This window comes from Ixodes scapularis, unplaced genomic scaffold, assembly GCF_016920785.2.
Source record: "Ixodes scapularis isolate PalLabHiFi unplaced genomic scaffold, ASM1692078v2 PGA_scaffold8__174_contigs__length_109621045, whole genome shotgun sequence".
NCBI classification, from domain to species: Eukaryota; Metazoa; Arthropoda; class Arachnida; order Ixodida; family Ixodidae; genus Ixodes; species Ixodes scapularis.
In genome coordinates, this window is record NW_024609883.1 from 74,815,471 (window position 1) to 74,826,637 (window position 11,167).

The 11,167-nt window shown below is 48.5% G+C and overlaps 1 pseudogene; it reads left to right on the forward strand.

The window, feature by feature from the left end:
• Positions 1-1,526: 1,526 nt before the first annotated feature.
• LOC121047123 lies at positions 1,527-10,472 on the forward strand (annotated as a pseudogene).
• The last annotated feature ends 695 nt before the right edge of the window (positions 10,473-11,167 follow it).

The following is an 11,167-nucleotide window of genomic DNA, read 5'->3' on the forward strand; positions in this document are numbered from 1 at the left end:
CGGACAGCAGCTCTGGTGATCGAGCACTGGCGGTAGCGCGCTACACGTCAGTTCCGCTGGCTAGCTCTGCGCCTGCGCGGTGCGCGCGTGAAGGCTTGTTGAAAATGGCGTCCGGCGAAACTTCTGGTTTCCCTCCTGACCTCCGTCGGAAGCTCGTTCTGGTGCTTGACAGCGAAGGTAGTGATTTGGAGAGCAGCTCATCAACATCGAGCTCCGACAGCAGCTCCGACAGCAGCTCTGGTGATCGAGCACTGGCGGTAGCGCGCTACACGTCAGTTCCGCTGGCTAGCTCTGCGCCTGCGCGGAGCGCGCGTGAGGGCTTGTTGGAAATGGCGTCCGGCGAAACTTCTGGTTTCCCTCCTGACCTGCGTCGGAAGCTCGTTCTGGTGCTTGACAGCGAAGGTAGTGATTTGGAGAGCAGCTCATCAACATCGAGCTCCGACAGCAGCTCCGACAGCAGCTCTGGTGATCGAGAACTGGCGGTAGCGCGCTACACGTCAGTTCCGCTGGCTAGCTCTGCGCCTGCGCGGTGCGCGCGTGAGGGCTTGTTGGAAATGGCGTCCGGCGAAACTTCTGGTTTCCCTCATGACCTCCGTCGGAAGCTCGTTCTGGTGCTTGACAGCGAAGGTAGTGATTTGGAGAGCAGCTCATCAACATCGAGCTCCGACAGCAGCTCCGACAGCAGCTCTGGTGAACGAGCACTGGCGGTAGCGCGGTACACGTCAGTTCCGCTGGCTAGCTCCGCGCCTGCGCGGTGCGTGCGTGAAGGCTTGTTGGAAATGGCGTCCGGCGAAACTTCTGGTTTCCTTCCTGACCTGCGTCGGAAGCTGGTTCTGGTGCTTGACAGCGAAGGTAGTGATTCGGAGAGCAGCTCATCAACATCGGGCTCCGACAGCAGCTCCGACAGGAGCTCCGACAGCAGCTCTGGTGATCGAGCACTGGCGGTAGCGCGCTACACGTCAATTCCGCTGGCTAGCTCTGCGCCTGCGCGGTGCGCGCGTGAAGGCTTGTTGGAAATGGCGTCCGGCGAAACTTCTGGTTTCCCTCCTGACCTGCGTCGGAAGCTGGTTCTGGTGCTTGACAGCGAAGGTAGTGATTCGGAGAGCAGCTCATCAACATCGAGCTCCGACAGCAGCTCCGACAGCGGCTCTGGTGATCGAGCACTGGCGGTAGCGCGCTACACGTCAGTTCCGCTGGCTAGCTCTGCGCCTGCGCGGTGCGCGCGTGAAGGCTTGTTGGAAATGGCGTCCGGCGAAACTTCTGGTTTCCCTCCTGACCTGCGTCGGAAGCTGGTTCTGGTGCTTGACAGCGAAGGTAGTGATTCGGAGAGCAGCTCATCAACATCGAGCTCCGACAGCAGCTCCGACAGCAGCTCTGGTGATCGAGCACTCTCGGTAGCGCGCTACACGTCAGTTCCGCTGGCTAGCTCTGCGCCTGCGCGGTGCGCGCGTGAAGGCTTGTTGGAAATGGCGTCCGGCGAAACTTCTGATTTCCCTCCTGACCTGCGTCGGAAGCTGGTTCTGGTGCTTGACAGCGAAGGTAGTGATTCGGAGAGCAGCTCATCAACATCGAGCTCCGACAGCAGCTCCGACAGCAGCTCTGGTGATCGAGCACTGGCGGTAGCGCGCTACACGTCAGTTCCGCTGGCTAGCTCTGCGCCTGCGCGGTGCGCGCGTGAAGGCTTGTTGGAAATGGCGTCCGGCGAAACTTCTGGTTTCCCTCCTGACCTGCGTCGGAAGCTGGTTCTGGTGCTTGACAGCGAAGGTAGTGATTCGGAGAGCAGCTCATCAACATCGAGCTCCGACAGCAGCTCCGACAGCAGCTCCGACAGCAGCTCTGGTGATCGAGCACTGGCGGTGTTGCGCTACACGTCAATTCCGCTGGCTAGCTCTTCGCCTGCGCGGTGCGCGCGTGAAGGCTTGTTGGAAATGGCGTCCGGCGAAACTTCTGGTTTCCCTCCTGGCCTGCGTCGGAAGCTGGTTCTGGTGCTTGACAGCGAAGGTAGTGATTCGGAGAGCAGGTCATCAACATCGAGCTCCGACAGCAGCTACGACAGCAGCTCTGGTGATCGAGCACTTTATCAACGCGAATTCTCGCAGCTTTTCGGGCCACCTGTAAAGAGGCCCAAAATAGAACGGTATATCGAAGACACGGTTCACCGGTATTCAGACGAGGAGGTAAGCAATAAATATGTAAAGCCATTAGAACCTCGTGTTTTCTGCAATCAGTTCAATGGGTACGAATGTGTCAATAACTTTTGCTTAAGTTTCGTAGGAACTTCCGTATGTCGAGACGAGTGACCTACTCTCTGGTCGAAGAGTTTAAGGCGTCGCCTATGTATCCCGCGGCCGACCACGGAGGACCGCCAGCGAAGAGTGCGGAGCAGCACTTGCTGTCCTTTCTCTGGTAAGTGTTTTGATCTGCTTGTTCGCGTTGATTTACGTTAAAGACGTTTAAGCACCCCGCGACTTGGCATCCCGCTGAGCAACGCCAGCGAGCGCTACCGCGTCGTCTGCTCTCTGGCTGCACCGGCTGGCTCGGTCGACTCGCTGCTCGTCTTCAGCCAGCTTAGCCCTCACGATCGAAAATTCTTGCCCTTCGTGGCATAATCAGTGTGACATTCGATCTAGTGACACGATTCTCTAGGTAGCAAATAGGAACTGCGTGTGTGTGGAACTGACTGGCATTTGGGGTCCTCAAAAAAACAATGTTGAGCTTGTAGCACTAAAATTATATACTCAGAAAGCTCGGGTTAGTAGTGCGGATTCGTAGCACGCAGTAAGTTTTTTTTTTATCCTTGGATGATCATGTCTGTCATGTCTGCTAATAATGAAATTGTAGTGCTAAACCCAAGGACTGTTTTTTATATAAACACAATACTGCATTTTGATTGCATTCTGCATGTACTGATAACCACCGCTACAGTGAAACGCCTGGTTGAATCCATTGCATTGTGATTTTGTTGGTCTACTTGAAGGTCTACTCTATTGGCTATTTTCATTACATGTGTTTGAACATACTTTCAGGCTTTCATCTTTAGAACTCTAGGCTCAGGTAACGTCAGTGTTGCTGGAGTAATCAGTAAAACTGCAAACCTTTACTATATTCATAGTTTGAAGAACCATTTCATGTATTATATCACGTTGGTAAGCGAAAAAAAAAATAACACTCGGACAAGAAAGTAGATTGACAAGGGTCCACTCGCAGCTAACTAAAAAAACGAATCGTATATATAGCTGTGCCAGAAGAAACAGCCAGAGCTAATTCCGGTGTAACCCCCATAACAAGAAAGAATACTTGTATGCCAATAAAGTTCAGATTATGCCTTCGTGCATAATATTAAAAAACTGGCCGCTTGGTACGATGTACCCGTGGTTTTTACTGCACCCAATAAGCTGCGTCGGTTGTGCTGTAGGATCAACAGTCCCAGTGATTCTACAGATCATTTCAAAACCAGGCACTGCACAAGATGCACAGGGTGCAGTACTCTTCTTATATTGGTCGGACAGGCAGGTGCCAGTTTTCGTCCTGCTCACTCTCTTCTTTGTGGTCATGTACCGTTTTCTATGCTTTGGGCACAACCACCAAATATAACCGTAACCAAAGCCGTGGGTCATCGAAGGCACACACTCAATATTGAAAATAGAAAAATCAATCTAATACCATTTTTGCGCTTTCTAAAAAGCAGCAGCGCCCAGAGCTTAAAGCACTTGGGTTTTGATGTTTCCTGTGTCTCGTAACTTCTCGTACAGCATCGAAGACGGTGGGCACAATCTTTCCTCGCGTCAAAAGGTCATTCGTGCGCGTAAAATTAGAAAAGGTGGTCATGTGGTGCGGCCATTACTGGGAACGCAGCTTTACCTTTGACGTGTGACCAGGCGTGGTGCCACCTTCGCGTTGTACCTGATGTGTCCCCTTGCAGGCACGTAGCCAGGGGGAGAGCCCATGGGACCCAGCCCCCCCTCCCCCCAGAAATCTTTTTTTTTCTGGGGCCTCCTTTTCCTCCTTCCCTTCATACAGCATTTTGTCATGGTTGCCCCCCCCCCCCCCCCCCCCCCCCGAATCAATATCCTGGCTACGCGCCTGCCCCCATGTAAATATTGATGCGTCGGCTTCCTTCTAGGGATAATAGACCCTTTGCAAAAATTCCAAAAGTCCGCACGTGCCACGCGCCGAATGATGGGAATCCTCAGTACGCCCCTCCTCCCGCTACCATGCAACCACGTGGCATATGCGAGCAGGCACAGGTTACCACAACAACAACTTTTGAGCAGCTGAGTCGGACGAGCCAACGGCTGCCCCTTTCTTATCCCTCTCCTTTGTACCTGCTCTGTCGTCTGCTGCACCAGCGCTTTGGCGAAACCTGCCACGGTTGCGGCGGAAACTAAATGAATCCGGTGACGCTTCAATACATGAAGGTAAATTACCATGAAAGACGTATTCAAATAAGTTCCCCTGTCGTGATGCCTTTACGCTGCCACAGATACGATACGCTGCCAACGACGTACGACTCGGGGGTTGGGCAGGATCGCGGACGGCTGCAATGGCAGCTGGCGGTAGCTGCCGGGACACGCGAGCAGTCACAGAGGTGCAACGGGAAAGCACGTGATCTGTACCGAAGGTTCCCAAACTTTCCTGCCGTCATGGCACTGTATGTTTTGCCACAGGTCTATTGGAGTCAATGCGTTTAAGTCGCATTCATGTAGACGCGGCTTGCGGCAGCAGTACGTCCTTGTATATCAAGCCTAAATCATTAGAGTAGAAGACACAGTACCACAATCTTCCATGGCACTGCTTGCAAACAACTTCACAGTTTACACTACATGAGAGTGTCGAGTTGTGACAAAAAAAACATACTGTTGCGTATCACCTTGAAATAGTTCAAGCCTTTGTGGGTGCTCGCCCTTTCGCTGTTTCGGTTAACCATGTGTGCTGCCACACTTTATGGGGCGTACAACCGTGTTGCCACGGCAGTGCCATGACAACACAGTTGGTGACCCTTAAGACCATGGTGGAACTCATCGACTGAGCCCTCCTATCGGTTAAAAAATTGAGTAGACATTCCATTGCCATTCTTACTTCCATTACACTCTGCTCTATATATGAGGAATTCGGATGCCACCTCCTGCCCCCCATTATAACCTCCTGCATTTACACAATACAGGTATGCAGCCAACAAGGCATGCATTCGAGACGTGGCTGTCGCTTTGATCTCGAGGAGAGCACCCTTCATCGGATGATGGAGCGGGTGCTTGATTTTCTTCTCATCATTGGGCCACAGATCGTGAAGTTTCCCGAGGACCTGGAGCGCCTGTCCAGGGACTTTGAAGCGGTTTGTACCACATTCGGTCACTTTAATTATATTACAGACCACTCAGGCACAACTGCCTGTTATTTTGGTCTTCTCAAAGAAGGCAATTGAGCAGTATGTACTAATGCAGTTTTTCGCAGAAATTTCAAGCTTTATTTCTTTTATTTTCTAGTTCTGCTTGACAATTTTAACATTTTTAAGCTACTCTCATGTCATCAGGGTTATGTCTTGCATACCCTGATTATCTGACAGTTCAGTTAAAGGGCGATGTGGAACCTTAGTTTTCCGCCGCTTAATGTTGTTGAGTGCCCTGTAAGGTCGCCAGTTGTCGTGTTACTTTTTGGGTTTTGCATCGGGTCGAACTGCGAGGAAACAGTCTGGTCGTAATAGTAATGGTTACAGGAGGTTATTTTCAAATCAAGTTGCATAAAAAATTGATTGCCATTTTGAGGGGGACTATCCCACAAATTCTCCAATAGACTACTTCCATAAATTCCTGCGAGCAACACTGCACGTGTTGCACTCTGGGAACTAGTTGGCCAGGGAGGAAAGCGGCATGGTTTCGGTTTCGATTGACACGTCGAGAAGAGATCATACACAGAGCGTGGATTATAAACAGCCGTTATCCAGTGTTGGGAAGTATTAAGAGTAGTACATTGTACTTAAAGTACTACTTCAGGAAGGTTTAGGAAATTTCTACCTTACTTGAAGTACATTCTCTGAGTATGTACTTGTACTTTACTTGAAGTATTTTTTTCTGGTATTTTCCGAAGAAAGTACAATTCCCGACTTTAAAGTACATTCCCCAAATATTGTTTTGTTAAATTCGTACCACTAAATGATGCTTTGTCAACTCCAAAAAAATACCGGAAGGGATATTCTACTGTCACCAGAAACGTGAGCAGACAACTCATCGCTCCGTTTGTTCCGGGGTGCGGCTTTTGCGTAGCTTTTTGAACTCTCGTTACTTCTCGGCCGTTCAGCGCAAGGAAGGAGGTTCAAAATATTCGGAGAACAAAATTAATCTTACTGTAGCACTTGAGACGGCGGTGCGGAAAAATTAAACTTTCAAGTCGAAAAAAAAGACAACAGAGGAGATTGTCACAATGTTTTATACACATTCTCTTGTCTTTTCCTTCGAATTGAAAGTACCTTAAAGGGATGGTGAACCGAAATTTGGATTTCAAAAAAACAAGGCTGGAGATGTAGGCGGGACGCAACAATCCCTACAACACTACTAGTAAGGCGATATCTCAAATGGACGGCCGTATTTTTGGAAAGAGAAGTTGAGATTGAAAGAGGCCGATGAGGCGCGTGACGTCAGGATACCTAGTTTCCTCCTCTCTTCGCTTCGCTCCCTCAAGGCCGCGAGGCGGAGAAGACGCGAGGCCGGTCCATCTCTTTCTCGGAAAAACATGACGTCAACATTCCCGCCAAATGCGCCTTTTTTTAAAAAAATATGGTCATCCGTTTGAGATATCGCTGTATGAGCGATGTTTTGGTGTTTGTAGCATCCCGTTGCATGCTTTTGCCGTGTGTTTTGGGGAATCCAGATTTTAGTTCAGCATCCCTTTAATATTTTCGCGCCCCAATCTCGGATGTCACATTATGATTAATTATCATCAGCTCGCCTTCACACTCATTTTTTTTTCATTAAAAAGAGGACACTCCTTTATGAAAGGATTGCTTGCGGATGCTACGAGGTTGACGTCATGCTCTCCCCTAGTACATTTAACTGGCTTGGGTGCAACAGTCCAGTGCAAGAAGCGCCAAATTCAGAAGAGGGACTTCTGAATTTGGCTCTATTCCTGAAAATAACTACTCTGTGGCCACTTGACTTTGTCAAATAGTCGCCACTGTTTTTGAAAATAGGTCATGCACCCCTGATTACCGCTGGGCAATGGATACCAGTTAAAAAAAAATCACTCTTTAGGGGAATGAAAGGGCATCATGAAAGGTTGTGTTAAAATACTTGTACTTCACTTTAAAAGTACATTGTATTTATAGTACTTTACTTGAAGTACATTGCACCCAGTGTACTTACTACTTTACATGAAACATATCACGTCTCATTTACTTTGTACTTTACTCGTAGTACCTTGCAGATGTACTTTACCAAATACCCAACACTGCCGTTATCTCATGTTTCCTGGTCCCAAGTGCATCGTTTTGGGTCTCTAAACTAACCTAAATGGCTGGACCTCAAAGCTTCAGCAGTAGCCTGAACCATACATAAGCTTGTCTTGACACGTGCTTGTTGTATTTTTGTTCTCGAGCCTTTTTGTTAGCGTTTCGAAGTATGTGGACGGGCCAGTGCTGGGAATCTCGAAACTGCGAAGCTCAGGGATCTTGCTTGTGTACGAGTCAACACGCTGTAACAACCAATAAGTTTGTGTGCACCGAGCTCGAAACTTTGCATTGGTGTTGCTGGTCAGCAGGTTTGTTACTTGTTTTATGCGTCCATTGACGAAATTACATTTTTTCAATTACGGTTTTTCTTAATGCGCCCGAGTATGCGAGGTAAAATTCGGAGACGCTGTTGAAGCTAAAATCAGACACTTCTTATCCTTTTATAGCTGTACTGACTCGCAGCACTGCACAAAGTGAAGTCCCTACAGGCTTGGATTCGAGTAATTCAATATCGCATGAAGTTATCCTCCAATCATATGGGCACATCCACAGATACAAACCATTTTGAAGGAAGCAACAGTCGAGCACTTGCGTGAAGAATGCCGCACAGTTCGGAGAACAGCACGTATACGTTGTGAACCCTTAGGCGGTGCGCCAAATGAACTAAAGCGCATTTGGCGGTTGCTAATCGCCATACGGTTTCTGATATGTTTGCCTACTTCCTGACTGAGTATGCAGAGATAATTTCAGAACTACCATGCAGACACAGATCTTGGGTGTTGGTAAAGGCTCGTCCAAAAAGGCTTTGCGAGGAGTAGGGGACGCTTGTTAGGGACTCAGTCGTAGCTAGCCGATCTCGGCGTTTGCGAAAACTTAAACCCCAGTTGGCATAAACTTTTCGTAGCAGATATATGATGACACGAGGAGAACTTCATAGCAATGTTTGCGCAGCAGTGAGTGCGAATTTATTGCGTCTCCTTAAAAGTTCATGCGCCAACGTTGGGCTCAACTGTGAGTATCCTGTGAAGATGTGGCTTGTTCTTCGCTCAATGAAGTAACACGAAGCGGACGTTTGGCAAACAAAATGTGTAGGGCTCAAAGTGACCAAATTTCAATTGTGTTTCACTGGTATTAGACAGTATTATTGATAGTGAGCTCAAAGATACAATCGTGGGGTGAGAGGACCAAGTCACGTCTTACTACGTTTGCATACACAGGCATAATATCTGGCATGACGGGAACCAAGAAAAGTGCCCCTATCTTCCTTCTATATCGCTCGAGAATGCTTAGAGTACTGTACATTCGTAAGAAGTCGAACAATCGGAAACGCAAGCACCGCATTCGGTCACGGCATGGTAGCATGAATTCAAGCTAATCAATCAAAACCGAAACTGAGTGGCCAACTTTTTCCCAGAACACACTGCGTGGCATTTAACCGTGATGGGGCACTTCAAGTTTTGGAAGAAGTCTATTCTGATGTGTCCATACGTAAGAATTGGAGCATTTCTGAAATAGTCCACCGTGTAAACCGTACACACTTTTGCGTTGCATTGCATTGTAGTGCACCGAGCTGCCGTACACGCTTTTTCACCCCAAGCGACGTATTTCGATCAGGTTTGCAAAAGCATGTACCGGTACTGAAAACCGCTCGCAGAATTGAACCAAGTTAATTGATCATCTCCTTGTATCTACTGTTTACACCGAGATTACTTACCTCAAACAACCATCAAACTTAAAAGTCTTTTCAGGCCTGCACTTAGTTCTTATCACAATTACTGGTTCAATGTTTCGTCTAAAGGGCCGCTGTCGTTTGAACGAGCAGACGACAGTTCAAACAATAAGACGCCCATTTGAAAGTGAAGATGCACCGAACATGATCTGCAGGTATTCAGGACAACTTGACAGTTTTGCTGCAATCATTTTAGAACAAAACAAATAAATTGGACGGCCACAAGTCTGTGAATTCAACCCGTAAGTGTTTCCCGCACAAACAATTATGTTCTGACGGCGTCTGGATTTTTTTCCACGGCACCTATCCGTGCTCTTTGACAAGCCGGGCAGGCAGAAAACATGAAAAACTACCTTGACACCTTTCCCGGCTCTTCCGGTGTGTCTTTTGACGCAAAGGAAGATTTTAGTCTGTTTCCTACCAACACAACACGAGAATGCCCGTCCCCCTTAGCGACTTCCACCCACACCCGACCAACAGTGTGCCCGATGCACCACCGCCGCGGCGTGACGTAACAGTGTCGAGTTGGTGTGTGCATTTCTGTAATAAATGTTTGTATTGTTTATGTCATTTACTCTACTCATTGGTCTTGTATCTTCTCTGAGAAACTTCCAACTAGCATTCATACCGCAGGTGACTGGTGTACCCGGCACAATTGGATGCATCGACGGATCCTATATTGCCATCAAATGCCCGGCCAACAAGATCCGGTCGATCTATGTCAACCGGCCTCATTATCCTTCACTTACACTTCAAGCCATCTGTGACTGCAACAAGCGGTTTCTGGATGTAACCGCGGGACATCCGAGTAAGGTCCATGATGCTAGGGTATTTAGGACTTCCAGCATCGCAGGCAAGCTCTCGCAGAACTGCCGCAGGGGCCAGTACCACATCCTGGGTGATACGGCCTACCCCTTGAGGGAGTACCTGATGACTCCTTTCAGGGACTATGGGTCCCTCGCTAAAAAACAGAGGGACTTCAATGTGAAGTTCTCAGGCACACGTGTGCTCATCGAGAACGCGTTTGCTGACCTGAAGAAACGATTCAGGCAGCTGAAGCTGTTGGAGTGCTTTACTGTTGATCATGCAACAAAGTTCATTATTGCATGTTGCATCCTCCATAACCTCTGCATTGAGGCTGGAGAAGCGCATGTTGTTCAAGAGCCAGACAACGAGGCTAGCAGCGTCCCAGAAAATGACTCGCTGGAGGAGTTTGGGCCACTGACGGCTTCGGATTCTGTTCTCCGCAGACTGGGGGAAGAAAAGAGGGACAGGGTGATTGCCCAAATGGGGCTGAGATAAGCCCCATTTTCCGAGATGAGCCCTGGGCCGGCTTGCTAGAACAGCGTCTTGGCTGAGACTGGGTGAAAGAAAGCACTGCAAAGGCAGGGCACGTGAGCATCTTGAGAAGCGGCTTGAGTCCCAACCAGCTGGTGCGCTGGCTTTGACAGTGCACCAGCTGGGACTCAACTGAGATGTTTCCAGCAAGCCGGCCCTGGTGACCACTAGAGCAGTCATATGTTTACTGCCTCATTTCCACCAAACTATGCCAAAGTGCTGCACTTCTACACCTTGCAACTTTTCACCAAAATGTGAGGAATTTGCAGCAACATTGCACCAGAACTGAATTTCACTTCATTAGCACGAAAACTAAAGGCATGTTCGCACACTTAACACTGACTGAGACAAGACCAGTTTTGAAGCCTCTTGCAACGGCTTACGACCGGCTCCGCGGTAGCGCATCCGGTCGTAAACAGTCACAAGGGGCTTAAAAACTGGTCTTATCTCAGTCGGCCGGAAGCAGACTTGTACAAGTTACTGAAAAATAGTAACGAATTACATTTACAATTACTCGAGGCTAAATTGTAATTTATTACAATTACAATTACCCTCCCAGGAAAGTAACTGACCGTTACTCCAAAAAGTAATCCGTTACTTTCGTGGCGTTACTTTTAACATTATTGTCCTCAAGTAAGAAACAAAGGGAAGAGGGTTAT